We start from the raw sequence: 21,397 nt of genomic DNA, 5'->3' as shown, positions 1-21,397 counted from the left end.
CTCGCTGATAAAACCCCTATATGTCTCCATGTATCCCTCATCCCCTCTGGTACAAGCCAGCGGAATTCTACCCATCTTCTCACATGCTGGCCGTGGAGCAGTCTCTTTTTTCTTACTGGGGTGGAAGTTGATTTCATCTGCAGGTGCTGTCAGGGAGTTGTTTCCAAAAACATGATTCCATCTGAAACATTGAAAAGCAGAATAGGCTGTTTATTTCTGGATTCATAATTATTGTTTTTTTTGTTTTTTTACCTAATTCATATTGACAAGAGTGTCCATATCTAGTTAATCTTATCAGAATAACAAAATATTACATTCTGTAGCTGTGCTTTGATACCTGCAAGCCTCACTAGTACATGCAGCATTTGTAAGTCCTATCCTGACAGCTGCTTCTACTTTAAACATTAAAGCTGCTACATGACTGCATGTTTCTCTAAGACTGGATTTGAAAGAAGGAGAAATGTGTAAGCTATGATATACAATTTGTCACCATTAGTACAGACGCCATTGAAAGTCTCACACTGAACACAATTGAATTGGTACAACAGTCACTACATTTTCAATAAATAAGTAAATAAGAACACTGATCAATGAAGACTTTTCCCGGCTTTGCAGTCACAGTGAGCAGTGATTATTTCGCCGTTCTCTTTGGTGATCACCCACGGGAGATGCGAATCACGCTGTGACTCTGCTTGGCCAGGTCTAACCTCTGCTTTTAGCACGATCACTGCTTTCTGTTTGGCAGAAAGATCGGCCCAACTTTGCGAGAAACAAAATAATCATAGGCCTCCAGACTTTTGAAAGCCTTTAATGTTTCATGAGTGAAGGGTCCAGGGGTTTCTATTAAATAAGAATAAATGTCTCCCAGCAGATTGGTGGCCAAGACAGGGCGAGTCGGACCAACGTTTTTTGTCATCCCAGATCTCATATGGGCTTTGAATAACTTCAATTTTGTCACCAATACAAATTTTGAGCTTCTCTCCAAACCTCCTCCAGTCTTCAGATGTTAAAGTGCTTATATATATATATATATATATATATATATATTATATATATATATATATATATATATATATATATATATGGATTTCGCCCGCTAACCCTCCTTTTAAAGTGCTCGTCGCGTCTTTACAGCCCGCCATACTGTTTGTTTTGTTGCCACACAACCACTCGCGCATGCATACAAAGATGTCAACAAAGATCCTCCTATAGGATCTGAGGAAGCGTGTTAGTTCTTGGTTGAGTTGTTCATTAGCTTGAGGGTGGTACCCCGAGGTCAAACTGACATTAATGTCTAGGGCCTTGAAGAATTCCACCCACAGACATGATGTGAACTGAGGTCCGCGGTCAGACACGATGTCCTCTGGTAGCCCATATAATTGAAAGACCCAGTTACATGACAGCTCAGCAGTTTGCATGGCAGTGGGAAGTTTTGGTAATGGATGAGACGGCAGGCTTTGGAGAATCTGTCTATTACGGTGAGGATGACTGTGTTACCATCTGATTCTGGGAGATCTGTGATGAAGTCAATAGCGATGTGTGACCAGGGTCGTTGTGGAACCGGAAATGGCTGAAGAAGACCTGCTGGCAGCTGTTTGGGTGTCTTGTTGATGTTACAGATTGGCATCTCTGGACAAAGGAAGTGTCGTCTTTAATGAGTGTGTTCCACCAGAAGCGATTTACAGTAGATGTATTGTGGCGGGTAATACCAGGGTGACCAGAAGACGGCAGACAATAGACATGATTCAATGATCTCGCAGTTCGGCAGGAACAACACCTTGTCTGGAAGACAATCCGCAGGGACTTCACTCAGAGCGTTCTGTTGTTGGATTTGGGTCATGAGATCCCACTGAATGGGTGCTACAATGACTTGAAAGGGCAGAATGGTCTCAGGATTAGCAGGGGTTAAATCCTCCTCAAACTGTCGAGATGTGCATCGGCTTTGGTATTCTTTGAACCAGGATGATAGGTGACAGTGAAGTTAAAGCGAGTGAAGAAGAGTGACCATCTTGCCTGTCTGGGATTGAGTCTCTTTGCTGTGCGAAGGTATTTGAGGTTCTTGTGATCAGTCAGTACTGTAAAGGGGTAGTTTGCACACTCAAGCCAATGTCTCCACTCCTCAAACGCAGCTTTCATCGCCAGCAATTCTCTGTCCCCAACATCATAGTTACGTTCAGCAGCATTCAGTTTTCTGGAATAGAAAGCACATGGATACAATTTAGACATGGGACCCTGGCGTTGTGATAGAACCGCACCCAACCCGGTACTGGAGGCGTCCACCTCGACCACAAATGGAAGTGAAGGGTTGGGGTGATGGAGTAGCGCTGTTTCAACTCTTGGACAGCTTGGCGGGCTGAATCTGACCATTCCAGTCGACTGACCCTTTCTTGACCATGGATGTTAGAAGGACTGGCAATGGTACTGAAGTTACGGATGAAGTGTCTGTAGAAGTTGGCGAAAACCCAGGAAGTGTTGAAGCTCCTTCAAGGTGACGGGTTCGGGCCAGTTAAGGACAGCATTGACCTTCTGCTTATCCATCGCGACCCCTCAGGACTGATGATGTAACACAAGAATGATGTAGATGTGCTGTGAAACTCACACTTCTCTGCTTTGGCATACAGTTGGTGATCTATGAGACGTTGTAAGACAGCTCTGACATGTTGTATGTGACATTCTCATATACTCCAACACCTTTGACGCACAATGTATACGATTACCATCTTGTTTAGCATGTTTCTGAACATGTTGTTAATGAAGGATTGGAAGATTGACGGACTGTTGACCAGGCTGAATGCCATCACCCGGTATTCATAGTGCCCAGTGGTGGTTGAGAAGGCAGTCTTCCACTCGTCCCCCTCTCTGATGCCAGATGAGGTGTAAGCGCACCGTAAATCCAGCTTGGTGTAGAATCGGGCTGAGCGAAGTTGTTCAAGTGCTGATGGAACCAGTGGTAATGGGTATCGAAATTTCACGGTAGTCGATGTAAGGGTTAGGGTTAGGGTTAGGCTAAGGGTCGATGAATCCAGCATGGCAGTCGTAGCTACTTGAGTTCCATTCATCCATAGAACAATGGAAACAGTAACACATTGCATGGAGCTGATTGAATTTAAAGAGGGACTCACTGATTGTAGAGATTCAGTAGTGGGGTGTGCAGGACATGACCTCCGTTGATGACCAGGCTGACCGGAGTACAAACATAGGCGATTGGTGAGACGACGATTCTTCTCTTCAGAAGATAGATGATAGGTGTTCACTTGCATGGGCTCGTGTGACTCGTTGGGTAGAGTGGTGAGTGGTAGCATGGGGCTGCTTGATCTGGAACGTTGTGAGCATTGTAGGTTGTCTATGGTAATAGCCAGTTCGATGAAATCTTTCAAGTCTCTGCCTTCATCTCTACAAGCAAGCTCAGTCTGAAGTTCATGATTTAATCCCTTTCGAAATAATACTTTTAAAGTATCACTCACCCAGTTGGTTTGTGCTGCAAGCGTGCGGAAAGCTAGAGCGTACTCAGGTGCAGTGGTTATGGAGACTTTGAACTGCTTTGACCAATTCATCCATAATAGTTGTGAGGTGATTCAGCTGAAGCTGATTAGCAGCAATCTGACTTTCCTGGGAAGCCATCGTAGCACATAGATGGTTGAAAGCTGCTGGATCTGGCTGGAGCCAGCGAGGTCTTCTGTAACGTGACATCACTCGAAGTGGGATCCATAAGCAGGCTTTATTAACAATAATCAGGGTCGTACAGGCAGTGGTCAGGATCAGCAAACACAACAGCGTGGAACAGGCAGAATCATGGTCGTTAAACAGGCAGAGTGTCGGGATATCAAGCAGTGTATCAAAGTCCAATAATCAATAGCAATAGTCAGAAGGCAGGCAGCAACAATCAAAGACGGGGAACAGACAATATCAGCAACAGGTAATCAAACAGGCTATGAATACACAGAAATGTACACCATAGTAAATACAAGACCTCACGATGAACACAAGGAAACTGGCAGCTTTATACTGAAGTCCAATAAGCTACAGCTGTAGCATAATCAGAGTCCAAGTATGGGGCTTGTGGGAAATGTAGTGTGAGTCAGTGTAATTGAGTGAATGGATGCGTGTGTGCTAGTATTCAGGTGTTGGAGCCCTCTGCTGGCCAAAGGAGGGAATCACGGGGTTTGTCTCCGTGACATCTAGAAGGGCTGCCCCACACATAAGATTTTTTTAGTTACTAGTAGTTTTTCATTTAAGCCATTATTCAACTAATCGGACGTTTATATTAAATTAACACAGTCTAATCAGTAATAAGCCTTAATATATTCCGCACTCTAACACACATTAAGTGCCACAAAGCACAGGAAGAAGTAGCCTAATAATTGTGAAAAAGGAGACATTTTTAATTATTCATTAATAAACTAATGTTTTCTTGTTGGCTGGAAGATGACATTCACGGTGCTGACTCTCTCCACATGGACCTGCCTTAAGAGAGAAATGCAACCTTCACAGATTACATAATCAGGGAGTATTTGTTTTAGTTTTGAATTGGTTCATTTAAAAGTAGACATTTCAAGCTTTCTGTATATATATTTGTCATGTATGTGAGGCACCCCAATTTTAAGTTATTTCATTATCAGGAAAAAATTCAAGTGATCTTGAGGGCGACTCCCTGTCATGCATGCGCATTAATAATTTTCCACACAAACACTTGAATATGAATATTAATAGAGCACATTTCTTTTAGGTTATAGTATGGGATCCGCATTAAAAATAAATCTTTACAAGTCTACAACCGAGACAGATGCAGTTATAACCTGTAAATTGAAGGCTATTTGATGTTTAAAATGATCTAACAAACGATGCTGCTCCAAATCGTTGATCATTAGTTGTGAGGGCTCCAAACAAAAAAATTGAGTGAGGAGCCATTGGCTCCTATAAGAAAAAAAACACCAAGTTATTTTTTTAGGTGCCACAGAATAAACTTTTTTTATTTATTCATTTGTTTATTTTTTATTACATTTTAAGATTTCAATCATGTGTTTATGTCTCATCTTTTCATGACTTTATCAGCATTAATCCATCTTGTAGATGACCTGGGAACTAAGGTTCACTTAAAGTGGGAACTAAATGTCTTTTCCAACTTGAAATATACAGTCATGCATTGTTTATTACACATAATCTGTACCAATATCATGGAGCATAAGCATCACTTGCCCACTGAGTGTAGTTTGGGATTCTCCTCAATGCATCCTGTAAATGTTGTCATACACTCTTAAAAATAAAGGTGCTTCACGATGCCATCTATTAACCTTTTTTGTCTAAATGATTTCATATATAACCTTTAACATCTGAAGAACCTTCATGTTTCACAAAAGGTTCTTTGTGATGAAAGGAGGTTCTTCAGATTATTAATAGGTTCTTTAAAGAACCTTTGACTGAATGGTTCTTTGTGGAACCCAAAATGAAATGTGAACCTTCTAAGCACCTTTATTTTTGAGAGTGTATGTCTTTCCACACTATCAGTCTGTTTTTCTTAATTAGTAAAATGCAGTTTTATAGGAGTTGAATCATGTAGACAACAGGTTAAGTAAAAATATTAATATGCTATAGTGCATATACAGTATGTAGCAAAATGCTCCTCTTTATAGATATTTTTCTAGCTGACTAATGACGAGCTTATGGACACAGAATGGTTATTCTAAGGTAAATGTATATTACGTTGCAATGTCACTTTCACTTCACACGTCTCCGTCATTTTGATCTCTCTCGCACAGCACAACTGAGCTGCATAACCAATCAGGAGCTTGCTCTAGTAGTGACGTGATTACGACGTAGCGAGCGGAGGGAAAATCCGAAACAACAATGGAGGACAAAGTCATCATCGCTATATGATACTTCTTTTTACTTCTACAGAAACAGGAATAAAAAGGATCTTTCTTGGAAGAAAGTGAATTATATTTTATCTTGAACCACTAAAGATACATCAGAGCCAGCGGCAAATGTCAGAAGGACTAGCCGAGTTGAGACTGCTCTAGGCGGATACATGATCACTGAGCTCCCGCTGATCGCATGGAGCTCGTCTCCGAAATCGGCGCAAACACATTTTTTTAAATGGACGCTGTTTTTATAAATAAACGCATATTTGAGTTTAAAACAACTACATTCTCGCCTGAAATACTTTTTAAAACTAACTTTCATGACACGATAACAGTAATATTTGGAAAATTATCCGAATAAATGGTGATTGAAATCACAATGCTGCGTGAACTCAACTGGCAGAAGCCCCTCCCATGACACAAATTCGTATCTGTTGTGAAGTGAATTTCACACGCGAATGAGGCGAATTTCACGCGCGAATGAACCGAATAAACTCAAAATGTTCAAGCGTCCAACTACGCGCGAATAGCGCGATTTTATTCGCGCAAGTCGCGTCTGGTGTGAATGCACAGTTATGGTGCGGATTTGTCTTCCCAGACACCACCCATGTGACTTGACGCTGGGGGTGTTCATGAGAAACTCGCAGTCCAGTTTTTCCAGCTTTTGCTTGATCCATTTCCTTGAATGCTTCAGCAAACTCATTTCTGGTGCCGACAAAGTTCGTGCCTTGATCACATCTTATCTGCCGAACTGTACCTCTGATGGCTATAAATGCACGTAAAGAGTTGATGAGGGAATCCGTTGATAGATCATCAAGCATCTCAAGATGTACTGCTCTAGAGCACATGCAGGTGATTAACAATCCATAACGCTTTAACTCCTTGCGGCCATCCTTGACGTAAAAAGGACCAAAGCAGTCCATCCCACAGTAGGTGAATGGTGGTGTAGTTTCCATCCTATCCTCCGGGAGGTCTGCCATCTTCTGCTGCTCTGTGCACCTTCTGAATCTTCTGCATTTAAAACATTTATAGATGTAAGATGAAACAATCTTACTGCATCCAAGTATCCAGTATCCATTAGCTCGCAGCTCGTTCATCGTGATCCCTCTTCCTTGATGGTATGTCTTCTCGTGATAATGTTTGACGAGTAATGTAGACACATGACTGTTTCTTGGCAGGATCACAGGATGTCTGACATTAGGATGCAAAGCAGCATGTGTTAAGTGTCCGCCTACCCGAAGAAGGCCTTGGTTGTCGAGAAATGGACATAATTTGCTGACCCTGTTTTTGGTCTGCATCACCTCATGATGTTGTAAGGTTTTTATCTCCTGAGTAAACACTGCTGCTTGGACCATCTTTATTATGGTTACCTCTGCTTCTTTTCTCTCTTGTAGGTTAACAATGTTACATGACTTCTTGTGATCCTTTGCTTCTTTAACATAGCGCTTGAGTCTGGCCACAGCTTTAATCATTCTCAACCAGTCGGAAAACTTCTGAAGCCGATCTAACAATGACCTTTGTTCTTCTACTTGTATCGTGTGGACTTGAACTTTCCTGACCTCTGGGTCACTGTTCGATAACTCTCCCACCTTAAGTACACTACTGGTTATGACCTTCTGCCAGAGAAGATCTGGGCCCTTGAACCAGTTTGAAGCTACAAGTTGTTCTGCTGTAAGGCCTCTTGAGGCGTGGTCTGCCGGATTGTCTTTGGAAGTTACATACCACCATTGTGTTGACTCTGTACCTTGTTTGATGCGTTCGACACGGTTTGCAACAAACACGTGAAACCTTCTGGCCTCATTACTGATATAGCCGAGCACCACTTTAGAGTCAGTCCAGTACCTTTCTTCTGAGATTTCTATTTCAAATTCCTTTTTTAGCATGTCACCGGTGCGAACAGCAACAACGGCCGCTGACAACTCTAGACGTGGTATAGTTGTGACCTTGGATGGGTGGAACTCTCGATCTTCCCATCACCCAAGGTGCAGTAAACTTCACCAGATGTGCTTACCGCTCTCAGGTAGGTGCACATGCCATATCCAGATGCACTTGCATCAGAAAAATGATGCAGTTCGTAGTGTTGTGCCTTGAAGTTTGAAGGAATGTAGCATCTGCAAATCTATACATCTGCCAGGTTTCCCAGGTCCCGGAGCCAAGACTCCCACCGAGGTCGAAGACTGTCAGGTAAGCTATCATCCCAGCTGAGCTTATCTCGGCACATTTGTTGCAAGATTTGCTTTCCTAGCCAAATGAAAGGCGACACAAACCCAAATGGATCGAACACAGAGGCGACTGTGGATAATACTCCTCTTCGGGTGAGTGGATTTTCCTAAACAACCACTCGGAACTGGAATTGGTCTGATTCCAGCCTGCAGAGCTTGCGTGCTTCATTGACAAACTGTATTGCTTGCTCTTCAGTGTCGACACTTCCTAGTCCATCATCGACATAGAAGTTAGTTTTGATGAACTTGATGGTTTCTTCATCAAAACTTCCTTCTCCTTCAGCTGCGAGGTGTTTAAGGCCATAGTTTGCGCAACCTGGAGAGGACGCTGCGCCGAATAAGTGTACTTTCATTCGGTAGACAGTGAATGGAGTTTCGAGGTCTCCGTTCTCCCACCACAAGAACCGTAGGTAATCTTGATCGCAAGCATTCACATGAAACTGGTGGAAACATGCGTTCAATATCACACATGAAAGCCACTGGGCCTCTTCGGAAGCGACACAAGACTCCAAGCAGGGTGTTTGTCAGCTCTGGACCAGTCAGGAGATGGTCATTTAGTGAGGTGCCTCTGAACTTGGCGGAGGCGTCAAAGACAACGCGAATCTTTCCGGGTTTTAGGGGATGATACACCCCATGGTGTGGGATGTACCAAGCTGGTCTCTTGTCGATGTCTTGCTCTGGTACTCTTTCAGCATCCCCAAGGGCTATTATCTCATCCATGAACTTCTTGTAGTCCATGTAGTACTGCTCGTTCCTCTTGAGCTTTTTTCCTAAACATTTGAGGCGAGAATAGCACATGCCTTGTTATCTGGCAGGTTAGGCCTTTCACTCTTGAATGGGAGTGGCATCTAAAAATGGCCATCCTCCTTGTGTCTAATGCCTTTCCTTATCTTTGCTAGAAATTTTAGATCTTCTTGAGAGATGTTTACATCTTCTGGGAACTTCTCAACAAAGTCAGATTCCAACATTTTCAGGACCTCTGTAGGGGAGATCATTTCCTTTATTTGAGTTCTGAAAACATAGTGAACCTTGTTGGTGAAGTTTGAGGAGGTTTGAATATCCGGCACCACTTCCTTCACAATGACCTGATGACTTACTCCGAAAGGATCTCCATAATCAAGACATGGATTGCCATAACCCACAATACTCCATCCCAGATCAGTCCTTTGTGCGAACGGCTGATTTTCGTTTCCTGAAACACAACTTGACGAGGAACAAGTGCTTGGGGGCAGTTGTAGCCAATCAGTAGGCCAATATCACAGCTTTGTAGTGGAGCGATCTCCTCCGCAATGCATTCAAGATGAGGCCATGCCTTGGCTGTTCCAGGGGTTGGAATGTGATCTCGGTTTGCAGGTATGAAGTCCCGTGCATATGTTACTGGTAGGGAAATTGTCTTATTTGAATAAAATCCTCTTACTTGTAGACCTGAGAGCTTGCGACACGACACAACTGTGTTTCTTGATGACATGGTGGTAAGCCTTAGCTGAGCTGATTTACCTTTAATATGCAGAGCTTGTGCTGTTTCTTCGAGAATGAAGGTTGTCGCTCTGCGTATCAAGGAGCGCGTATACAAGAACTTCAGGCTCTAGCTTGCCTTCAGCTGACACCCATACTGGAACAATGGAGGATGTGTGAGTGTCATCAACATTCTGTGCGACTCTGTTAGATGTTGCTTCGCTTGTTGTTGGTGTGACGGTATCGTCTTGTAAAGTGTCTGGGTTTCTTTGTCTTGTCCTGTCACTGCTGGTTTGACTTTTTCTTGTTCTTTCTTCTCTGGTACGGTTTATCATGAAGACATGTTGGATGTTTTTATCACATGTATCACAGGTGGCTCTGCTTTCACAATCCTTGGAGTGATGACCAGACTTTAGACAGCCAAAGCATAACTTCTTGTCTTGAACAAAATTTAGTCTCTCATGAATACTCTCACTCATAAACTTCTAGCAATTAAGTAGGCTGTGACCCAACTTCTCACAGTACGCACAACTAGTACTGACAGATCTTTCATTTAAGTTAGTTGCCAGTACCTTTGCTCCACAGCCTTTGTTCTTTTGGGTTTTTGTACTTTCAATTTCAATTGGTTTCAGAGCGAAAAGAGATGTTATGGGGGTTAAAGGCAATTTTGGCTTCCCGTGAGATGAAGTCCACAAATTGGCTGAAGCTCGGGAAGGTGTGGTTTTCCTCTTGCACTTCCATAACCTTTCTATTCCATCTTGAAGTGAGCCAATCTGGGAGTTTTGCAAGCATTTTTTGGTTTTCATTGCAGTCATTGAACACTTCAAGCCCCTTCATTTGTAACATGGCTGTCTTGCAGCAGCAGAGGAAGTCAGCAAATGCCTGAAGTTCCATACTGTCTTTGGAGCTTATCTTTGGCCATGCATCGAGTTTGTCTCGATAGGCTTTAGCTATGAGGAAGGGATTGCCATACCTCTCTTCGAGAACTGACCATGCTGCATAGTATGCTGATTCTGTGCCAAGCGGAAAGTAGCCTTCTATTGCCTTCTTTGCAGGCCCACTTACATACTTTCTCAGGTAATAAGTCTTCTCTTCAACTGGTATATTTTTCCTGTCGATCAAAGTTTGAAAGGAAATCTTCCAATCATTATATCTAATAGGATCGCCACTGAATATTGTAGGCTCTGGTACCGGAAGACGGCTTACACTAAGAGACTCTGCGAATGCTTTGACCAGATCTGTCGTGTTCACTTCTCGTTGAGGTGTCATAATTTGCGGTGAAGAACACTGTTTGCAATGTGAGTCATTGTTTTCAGACTTGACTTCATTGTTTTTGGCAGGACTGTGGTGAAGTAGGCTGTATATCTCTTCATCTGAACATTCACTTTGTTCATACACCTGCTGTCGAGCCTTTGCAGCATTTAGCTTTTTTATTGTCTCAAGTCGCTCTACTTCTCTGCACTTAGCTTCTAGAGCTCTCTGTCTTTGTGCTATTTCCGCTTCTTGTCTTTCGATTTCCTTCATATGAGTTTCTTGTTCAAGCAGAACTTGCAGAGCAGCTTCATTTGCTGCAACATCAGCAGCTGCATCTTGTCTTTTGGCTGAAAGCCTGCTGGAGCTTCTAGAGGAGACCCTTGAGCGAGAAGAGAGCTTAGTGTGGTGTGACTTTACACCTCATCTTGTCTGAGGCTACTAACTTAGATATAGGCTCAGTCTCTTTCCAGTTTTCATCTCCTTGAACTTCAGATTTACTTGGTTAGAGCACTTTGCTACTGCTCCGATAATTGTCTTTGTTATGGCTTCACATGTATCCATTCTCCGTCTTGTCTCATTATCTGGAGATTCAATGCGTCTTAACTCAACATAGGAAGCATTCACACCCTCAAAGGCATTTGAAACCTTGGAGACATGGTCCTGTAGCAGATCCTCTGAGTACTTATCATCTATGGCTCCTTTAGCGTCCTTAACAGCAGCTTTCCACTTCTCATAGTGTCCTCTGAAACGACATGCAGCCTTCTCTACGAGCTCCTTGTGGAATTCTTGGCCCTTTTCCGTCAGTGTACGGACTCTTTGGCTTCTCCGTGCTCTTTGTGAGGTAGTAGAGACATCATCAGCTGTGCCTTCTGCTGCTTGTAATTCCTTGTCTGTATGAGGTTGTTCAACATCAACATCTTCATTTACTTCTGGATTAACCTCATGCTCTGCCATTGTTGGAGTTTTTATTTATTCTATTTAATTTTTATTTGTAAGTTAGTCTTAAGTGCAAAATTTAATGAAGCAGCTTAAATTCGATTTGGTAATGAGTGAGTGAATGTTGATCTTATTTTAGCTTACTGTTGTAACCTTGAAGCAAAGTTATAAACTCTTTAGATATAACTTAAAGTCAAGATTTAAATAACTGTAACTAAGAAACACTATTAAATATCTTTACCAAGCCAGAATATTTATCTTCTGGTACTTACTGAAATCCACTGAATGTGTAGGTTACTTATCACAACATCAAATTTAACACTGTATGAGTATCAGTCACTTAAGCAGTAGAAATCTAAACAATAGAAAATATTCCAGTCCTTTGCTTTGTTCATCAATAGAGAGAGATTAGTCTTAATTCCTTTAACAGTCCATTTTTCTCTCTCTCTTGTAGAAGAATTCAAGTTAGTCCTTTAACCCGGGGCAACACTTATTTTTCGGGGCACCTGAACCTTCCAGCGGTGGCTCCTTCCTTGCTGTGCATTGCCGTGGCTGATGGTGGCACCTGTTGCTCGTTGTCGGCACCGTCCATTATCTACCCGCGCTCAGCAGACGGGAGTTCTCACTGTAGCACCCTCAAGGATCAACGAACGCACGATGTAGAGTTATAAAAACAGGGTTTATTCTGGTCTTGACAACCCCGTGAGAACTGTTCACAAAAGAAAACAACATAAAGAAAAAACAAGATATCAGAGCTTGTTCTAATCCAATGTTACAGCTTCGTTGATAAGACATTAATCACAGAAAAAAAACATTTAAAGAACACAAACCTCGTGAGCTGACATCCCAGAGGGGGCTAAATAATCCTTTATTTTCTTCTCTATCTTCTTTCGCTCTTATTTCTTAATTTTATCTCAAATTTTCACGTTTTCTTTCATTCTTAGTGGAGCTAACCGGCAGCTACAGCCTGCAGATAGCATGTGTCTCAGCAAAATGGGCTCGGGCAGAAACCCAAACATAAAACAATTGTACCCGCTACAATCTACCAGTAGATGGCACAAAAAGAGCACGCCTGGACACAGCTCAATGGGACATTAAATGCTAATACTGTTACACCCCTTAAGGTACATTTAGAACAGATAAAAAAAATGCACTATTAATCTGCGAATAATCGTGAGTGAACTATGGACAATAAATATTTTAAGTAATTGACAGTCCTAATAATAAGTACCTTCGGGATCAATGTTAATGTATTGCAGTATTGCTTTTTGTTGTACATTCTTGACCCATTCTCCTTTTTATAGACAGCAGATATGGAAAGTGAACCATCAGCTACATCTTCTGTATGGAGGGAAGAGGCACTGTCAGGAAGATCTTTCTCCAGATCAGGTGTTGTATTCTGTAATACAGATTCAGGGTCTCCCTCTCCACTCCGTTTTGTTGAGTGACCACTACTTGCATGTGTTTTAGGGTAGGATGCACGTCTTGAACTGCTTGGACATTGCCTTTTATGTCTCATACCAGAGTTGCCCCCTCTTCTTGAAGGTGAGCGTCCTCTGTTAAGGATTTGCTTTGACGACACATCGTTCAGTTCTCCGATGTCAGCATACCTCCCTAGGATTGGAAATCTAAGCATGCTCTCTTTCTGATTGACTGGTTGAATGACTTCGCTTGTGTCTGTACCTTCAGATGAATCCTCACTACTGTGAGGAATATATTTCTCTCCACTGCTGCCTGAGGTGAGGTCAAAAAGCTCATCTGAAGCAAACTCAACCTTTCTGTTCATCTTCAGAAAAGAAAAAGTGAAGTCAAAGTCAGCACACTGATTAAACATTACTTTTCTGTTACGTACAAGATGCTAAGTATGTTAAGTATGTACATCCATCTTCTACATTTTGAGTTGCTTACCTGTATGCTTTTGGTCCTCCTCAGCCTTGGAATATAATCTCCGTCCTGGTGGGTGAGGCTTAGTTCGAACTCAGAAGTCGGACACCATGTCTAGAGTGTTGAAAAATATGTAATTAACATTTAAACCCAAGGTCAAGGGAAAAATAGGTACTGAAAGCAGAACCAATAATGTCTGAGCTTACTAATACATGCAAATGCTAAAAAAAAACAATACCTGGCAGCTTGAATTAAACTGGTCATGATTTGTGCTTGGACTCTGAGATTCATCAGAATCTGTGTAGTCCACCAGGGAAGGATTCATTCCAACTTTGTTCATTGAAGGTAAGGGTTCTGGATCGTGTGGGCACTATAGAACATCAAAGAAAGACATTAAGATATGAATGACCACACACATACATAAATGTATACCTATGTACATCAAATGGTATTTCAAAAACACTGGAAACCCACACTTAATCTTCATATTTTTCAATAAAACAGACATGTGGCATAAAAATGGTTTAAATATATAGCAAGGACAATACTGCACTTTTAGAAGTGGAAATGACTAGGGCTGAACCTGAATATTTCATTGTTAGGTAAACATTCGATTTTCAAATTGAGATTCAAATATTGGAGGGGTTTTTTTTCCGCGCGCCTGACCTCCGCTCACAGCAGTGAACGTAACGCTCCAGTTCACATCAAAGGGAAAACAAAATGAAGTCCTCAGCTGTGTTAAATGCTTAATTTCATTACAGATCAAAACAGTCATATAGCCTACATTTTAACATTAATCAATAGGCTAAACTGTAGGCTTCAACAATATAAATGAACACATTTAAATAATTTTATTAGGCCGAATGTAGAGGAAGAACATTTACTTGCTATAATAAAAGTTAAAAGAGAATTATGCATAATAACGCATTGTTTAGTTAAGTGTTAAGGATCCCGTCTGCTCTCCGCCTGGACCCCTGCCCAGCTAAACTATTCCCGGATTCTGCTCTGGATCTACTGGATCAGACTCTCTCACTCTGGACTCTCAGCTACGGTTACCCCTGCTCTGAACAGCAGCCACCAACCCGGTTCGGCATGCATCTATTTTCACTCTGCCTCGCTCTTCACCCGCACAATATTAGATCCTTTTAACCCTGCAATAAATATTCCGCTTTTGTAACTAATCCCATTCTTAGTCCTGCACTTGGGTCTGCTAGCCTTGCCATAACAAAGTTTTGGTAATAATCACTTAGTTTGCCTTGCTATGAGAATAAATAAAATGAGCGTTCTCTATTTTTCTGTTTATGTAGAACGAGGACACACACACACACACAGAATTACGCACCCATGCCTGCCGTAATCTCTCTCTCATCCAATTCTCCTTCACTCATGTCGCTGGCAGAACTTCCTGGGCATTTATCATTCTTCTGCTGTTATATCTATTAAATACGTAGCTGTAGCTGGCGAAATGACAGCCTGCTTTTAACAGACGTTTAAACGGGACCACTGACAAAAGCACAGATGTTGTTCAAAAAAGACAAAAATATAACTGCAGGACAGCTACCTGTGAAAAGTAGGTGCATGATGGGATTTCATATCGTTTATCCAGTGCATTCAGAAGCTTCCTGAAGCCTTCTCTTTTCTACTGTGTAAATGGGCATATCTTTGGCCAAATAGAATGTAATAGCATAAGTGATTTCATTATGTCCCTCTTGAGCTTGCGTCTACAACTACGGAAAATAACTTGCTAGTGATGTTTATTTGGCTACCTCTGGGATATTAACAGCGACAGCTTTGAAGAGTTTTTGTTGGAATGGTATTACTAAAGTCTGAACCAGTGAAAGACCGTAAAAGAGAGAAACTAGTACCTGTGTCTTGAAGCTGGATGACCTCTGAGGAGTCTGCTCGGTTGTTCTGAAGATGTCAGCCTCAAAAGACTCAGTGGCATCCGATTGTTTGTCCTCCTGAAGAGTGAGTTAAACATTATTATGGAGTAGATGGTCAGCAGTAGCATTACTTCAGTGCAAACACAACATAAACACATGTGAGAGACAGGAGACATGCATGTGGTGGCAATGTTTACATGTGTCCTGTATCTGAGGCTAAATCCAAGTTACTTTTGATGGGTTCAAGTTGGCTGTGATTTCTGTAATATGTATGTTGCCTGCTATAAGACAGCTGTAACCATTACAGTTGAGGGAGTAGTAACAGTGAAGTGCGGCAGGACTGAATTCACCTGTAGCCAACAGCTTGTACGACTTGGAGAAAGCAAACTGATCTCAAGTTCAATGACACATGTTGTAGAATGTATATGTTTAGACTTTAGACGTTTCAATAATAGGTACAAAGGAACTGTGGTTGTGTTAGGACACTTGAGGTATGTGTAATATACACAATGTATATCTATAAAATTTAAATTGATTTGGTCTTTTAGATAATGATTTGATGATTCAATCTTTTAAACATTGTTTACAAGTTATCCTGAACTAGGCAAAACTAATCTGAGGCAGAAATACCAGTATTGGTTTAAATCTGGGTAAAATAAATATACCATTCTGACTTTTTTACAACAAAGCCAATATTCATAATCAGTTTTTACCGGAACAGCAACACATTTTTGACAAACCTGTTTCCTCCAAGGCCAATCAGTTCCACCATAGTCATATGTTATTTCTTCTCCTTCATTAATGTCCTTCAAAGCAAATAGGCAGAGGTGTGGTTTGCCCTCTGTTATGACCCTCTTCATTTTGCAGTTTGGATGCTTGCGGTCATCATTAAGCAGTCGCCCGAGGCTGCCATCTTCTCTAGCTGCATCAACACTTTGAAAAGGTGACAAACCAAAAAAGTACAGATTAGGCTTAAATAAAATAACATTATGATTGCAATTTTTTATCAGTCCTCCAAAAAGAAAACTTCAGATACAAAACACAAGCTGCTAAATGATGGCTAAAGTTGCAAAAAACAAGAAAAAAAATAATTTTATCACACATTTGTTTGCAACATTAACTCAATTGATAGGAAAAATTCCATCTAAGCCTTACCACCATGTTTTTTCTCGCCAGTAGAAATCAAACATGAAAACAGCACATCTATTGTGATATGTCCTCCTCCTCCTCTGAGATTCTTTAGAATTGATTAATTCTCCTCTGTACTCCACCACAAAGTCTCCTTTTCTGAAACGGGCCTTGGCAAACACCCCTCGACCTATTGCACACACACAGATACCATTACACTGTTGCAGCCTTTACACTTACAGTATACAGACCTGCCAACCTTGAAATAACTTTTTGAGTAGTCTACCGGGGGGTGGGGGTCATATATTTTCCCTATCTTCATAATTCTAATTTTGAATTCGACCCAAATCCAAAATTTCACTTGCACTGCACTGCAATATACAGTTAAAGTTCAAAGTTTCAATACTGCTCAATACCATTTTTATTCATGATTAATATTGCATTGCATATGTGTGCTGGTCAATAGTCTAAAAACAGTAAAATATTAGTTTTACTATGCCTATAAGCTGCATATACAGGAGCTAATTTTTCTCATCACATCAGTACTTACATGAAATTACATCATTGATAAAAGGTTATAATAACTACATTACAAAGGTGAGTATTCATTTTTTAGCTTTGGTTTGTACAGCTGTATCCAGTTACGCCCACCAGACCAGAACTAATGTCATGCCGCTTCCTTTATCACTCCAATTCAAAGACAATTATCAATAGTCGTGAGGATGGGAGAACGAAATACACTGCCATTTTTATAATTTCCATTTATTTTCCAAACTAAACCCCAGGGTATAGGCAAGGGGTTCTGCTAGAACAGCAATTTATTAAAAACAATTCATAACAAAGGCACATACCTTTAAAAGAGTTAATGTATTGCACTTCTAACTCTGTTTTCTTGTCAAGGGCCTTCACAGCATGTTCTATGGCATCCTGTGTTGGTGGTTTCCTTCTTCGTGTGGCCATTGGAAATCCTACAATAAAAAACAGTGCAGTTTTAGACCAATAGCCCCATAAATCTTACACTTAAAATTATTTATGTTATCTTAACATTAGACAACCAAATCTTGATCACTGGAGTGTAATTTTAAGAGGTAAAAAGTACTAGATGAGCTATAATCTGTCAAATATAACTCTTCTGAATGATATCAAGAATTATAGTTTTTACTAGTTGAAATTAGATTGTTGATATCAAGAACTAACATTTTAAATAGTGAAAATTGAATTGTGGATATCAAGAATTGTTACTAGTGGAAATGTAATTTCTGATATCAAAAATTGGCATTATTATAGTAGAAATCTAATTCCTGATATCAATAACTAATTATCATAACTAATATTAAAAAAATATAATTTTAAGAAGTAAAAATTGAATTGTTGATATCAAGAATTAGTATCCTGGAAATGAATAAAAGTTAGAACGGCTTGCCATAGGTCCTTGCATGCTCGTGAACGGCCAGGTGTACGAGGCTGAATCCAGCTTCTTATTCGCAGCTTCTTATTGATGCTATCCTTTCCACCTTAAATGACGCGAACTTCCGCGTTTGCTGGCTTCTTATTGACGCTCAACTTAGGGACCGTGCGATTTTTCTCTTTTTCGCGTTTTTTAACGGTATTGTGTTACTTTTGTGTCTATTTTCAGAATAAAAGAATATATATATATTTTTTTTATGCAAATAACACTGATATATCAGCGAAAATGGACTGTAAAAATATAAAGGCACATAATTAGGCTACAGTATTCTTTAATAATTGTACATGTCATCAGCTCAACTTAGGGACCATTTTTCTCTTATTTACACTTTTTAGGGACCCTGATTATTTTGTAGGCCTATCTATTTTCAGAAAAGAATAATACACTATTTTGAAAGGTAAATAACAAATAATAATAATAACATAAAATGACTGTAAAAAATATAATGAGGCCTATACATCAATCTTTAATTATTGCAAATAACATAATTTGAATGTATTTAAAAATAAATATATTGAATACTTTTTTTTTTTTTTAATTAGGCTACAAATGAAAATGTAAAAAAGTAACCAGAGATTATGCTCCAGCTTGGATCCAGCCCCTTATGAAGACTTCAGACACATTTGAAGAGATGAAACCTATCCTGCAAGGACTCCAGAACATCAAACATGGATGATTATAAATAAATGATCATTTTATCATTGCTTTAAACTGCACATGAATTGTTGCTTAAAATGCCTGCGTTTGTAAATACTAATTTGTTCTATCTAATAACTGTACTTTCTGATATCTCATAAAATCCTACTGTGGTTTTGTAAAAGAAATCTGCATTTTCTGTAAAGCTGCTTTGAAATATGTGTTGTGAAAAGTGTTATACAAATGAATGTATGAATTAAATTGAATTGACTTGAAAGAGCCATTGAATTGTTACTGTACATTTTAAAGTTACGGACCCAATCTGACAATGCAGAAGAGTTATCACATTGTTGGCCCATTTGGGGGTGTTTCACTGATGCTTTATCCTGCATCTGTGCTTGAATATAATCATACACAATTTCTGATATTTATACTGAAGAATTTTGAAATTATGAACCCATGAAATTGGCCAAAATTACCCATTGGGGGATATCTCAGCTGCCTTTGAGGGTGCGTTAAAAGTTGCACTGGGGCCTTATACCCATTGTGCTTGACTGTCACCATAAAGAAATTTGGACATTTTTACTGTAGCATTGTGAAGTTAGTAGAGCTACTACTCTAACGAAACAAAAATTTTAAGCAGTTTTTACTGTAGAATTATTTTTGTATAATTTTTTAAACTTTTAAACTATTGCATTTTCTGCACAATTCGCGGCACTGTTTCTCGGCGGGTGCAGATGGTGCGTTAGATTGGACATTATCCCGTTAGACTAGAGCTACTACCCTAACAAAATCCAAATTTTCAGCAGTTTTTACTGTAGAATTATTATTTTATGAATTTTTGAACTTGACACATTACACAATGTACAATAATCTGCCTATTGCATTTTCTGCACAATTCGCGGCGCTGTTTCTCAGTAACCTCAGAGGGTGCGTTAGATTGGACATTATCCTGTTAGACTAGAGCTACTACCCTAACAAATTCCAAATTTTCAGCAGTTTTTACTGTAGAATTATTTTTTTATGAATTTTTGAACTTGACACAATACACAATGTACAATCCGCCTATTGCATTTTCTGCACAATTCGCGGCGCTGTTTCTCGGTAACCTCAGAGGGTGCGTTAGATTGGACATTATCCTGTTAGACTACAGCTACTACCCTAACAAAATCCAAATTTTCAGCAGTTTTTACTGTAGAATTATTTTTTTATGAATTTTTTAACTTGACTCAATACACAATGTACAATCCGCCTATTGCATTTTCTGCACAATTCGAGGCGCTGTTTCTCGGTAACCTCAGATGGTGCGTTAGATTGGACATTATCCCGTTAGACTAGAGCTACTACCCTAACAAAATCCAAATTTTCAGCAGTTTTTACTGTAGAATTATTTTTTTTATGAATTTTTGAACTTGGCACTTTACACAATGTACAATAATCTGCCTATTGCATTTTCTGCACAATTCGCGGCGCTGTTTCTCGGCAACCTCAGAGGGTGCGTTAGATTGGACATTATCCCGTTAGACTAAAGCTACTACCCTAACAAAATCCACATTTTCAGCAGTTTTTACTGTAGAATTTTTTTTATGAATTTTTGAACTTGGCACTTTACAATGTACAATCCGCCTATTGCATTTTCTGCACAATGCGCGGCGCTGTTTCTCGGCAACCTCAGAGGGTGCGTTAGATTGGACAGTATCCCGTTAGAGTAGAGCTACTCCTCTAACGAATTCTAAATTTTCAGCAGTTTTTACTGTAGAATTATTTTATTATGAATTTTATTATGACCCATGTTGTCAGATACAATACACTTAGAATAACCATTTCATTGTTTGCCCATTTGGAGGCTATTTATCACAGCTGCCTTTGAGTGTTTTTTAATGGTTGCACTGGAGCCTTATACCCAATGTGCTTGGGTACACCATGCACAAATTCAGACATTTGTACTGTAGCATTTTTAACTTAAGGACCCATGAATTTAACAAAATGTGATAATACAGTTCAAGGAAGAATTGCATTGTTGGCCCTTTTGTGGGCGCTATATTTCAGCTGCCTTTCACGGTGCGTTAAAAGTTGGGTTAAATGCTTGACTGTGACCATGCACAATATTAGACATTTCTACTCTAGCATTTTGAAATTATGGACCCAAGGCTTTGACAGATATAACATTTAGAATAGCCATTGCATTGTTAGCCCAATTGGAGGCATTTTATCTCAGCTGCCTTTGATGGTTCGTTAAAAGTTACATTGTTGCCTTATACCCAGTATGCTTGACTGTATAGCCATGCACAATTTCAGACATTTTACTACAGAATTTTGAAGTTATGCACCCATGAATTTGAAGTATAAATGAGTTTATGTCACTGTCCATGGTGCTAAAAACTATAACAATTGTATTTGAAGATCTGAAAATACATTTTGTCTAGCATTAAACAAAGTTATTCATTTATCTTCATCATTTACTAAATTATCATTTACATTTAGTTTTTGTGGTTATCTTATCCTATATGAAAACGATAGGAAATTTTGTCATTAAATGTTATCACTATATGTAAATTTAATGGGTTGTATATAAATATGTATACAAATATGGCCAGTCATATTTTTTATTAAATGTAATAATCAGCTCAGATCATCATGAAATACTACAACACATGCACACATAATGAAACA

General features: G+C 39.9%; 1 long non-coding RNA gene across 1 annotated transcript; it reads left to right on the top strand.

The window, feature by feature from the left end:
- Nucleotides 1-18,139: 18,139 nt before the first annotated feature.
- Nucleotides 18,140-19,001, top strand: LOC122135537. Its single transcript, XR_006153582.1, has 2 exons — nt 18,140-18,485; nt 18,631-19,001. It is a non-coding gene; the product is annotated as an uncharacterized LOC122135537 (long non-coding RNA).
- Nucleotides 19,002-21,397: the final 2,396 nt, after the last annotated feature.

This window comes from Cyprinus carpio, chromosome A3 (genome assembly GCF_018340385.1).
Source record: "Cyprinus carpio isolate SPL01 chromosome A3, ASM1834038v1, whole genome shotgun sequence".
Taxonomy (NCBI): Eukaryota; Metazoa; Chordata; class Actinopteri; order Cypriniformes; family Cyprinidae; genus Cyprinus; species Cyprinus carpio.
The sequence above is the reverse complement of the archived record's forward strand: the minus strand, read 5'-3'. Positions and strand labels throughout refer to the sequence as shown.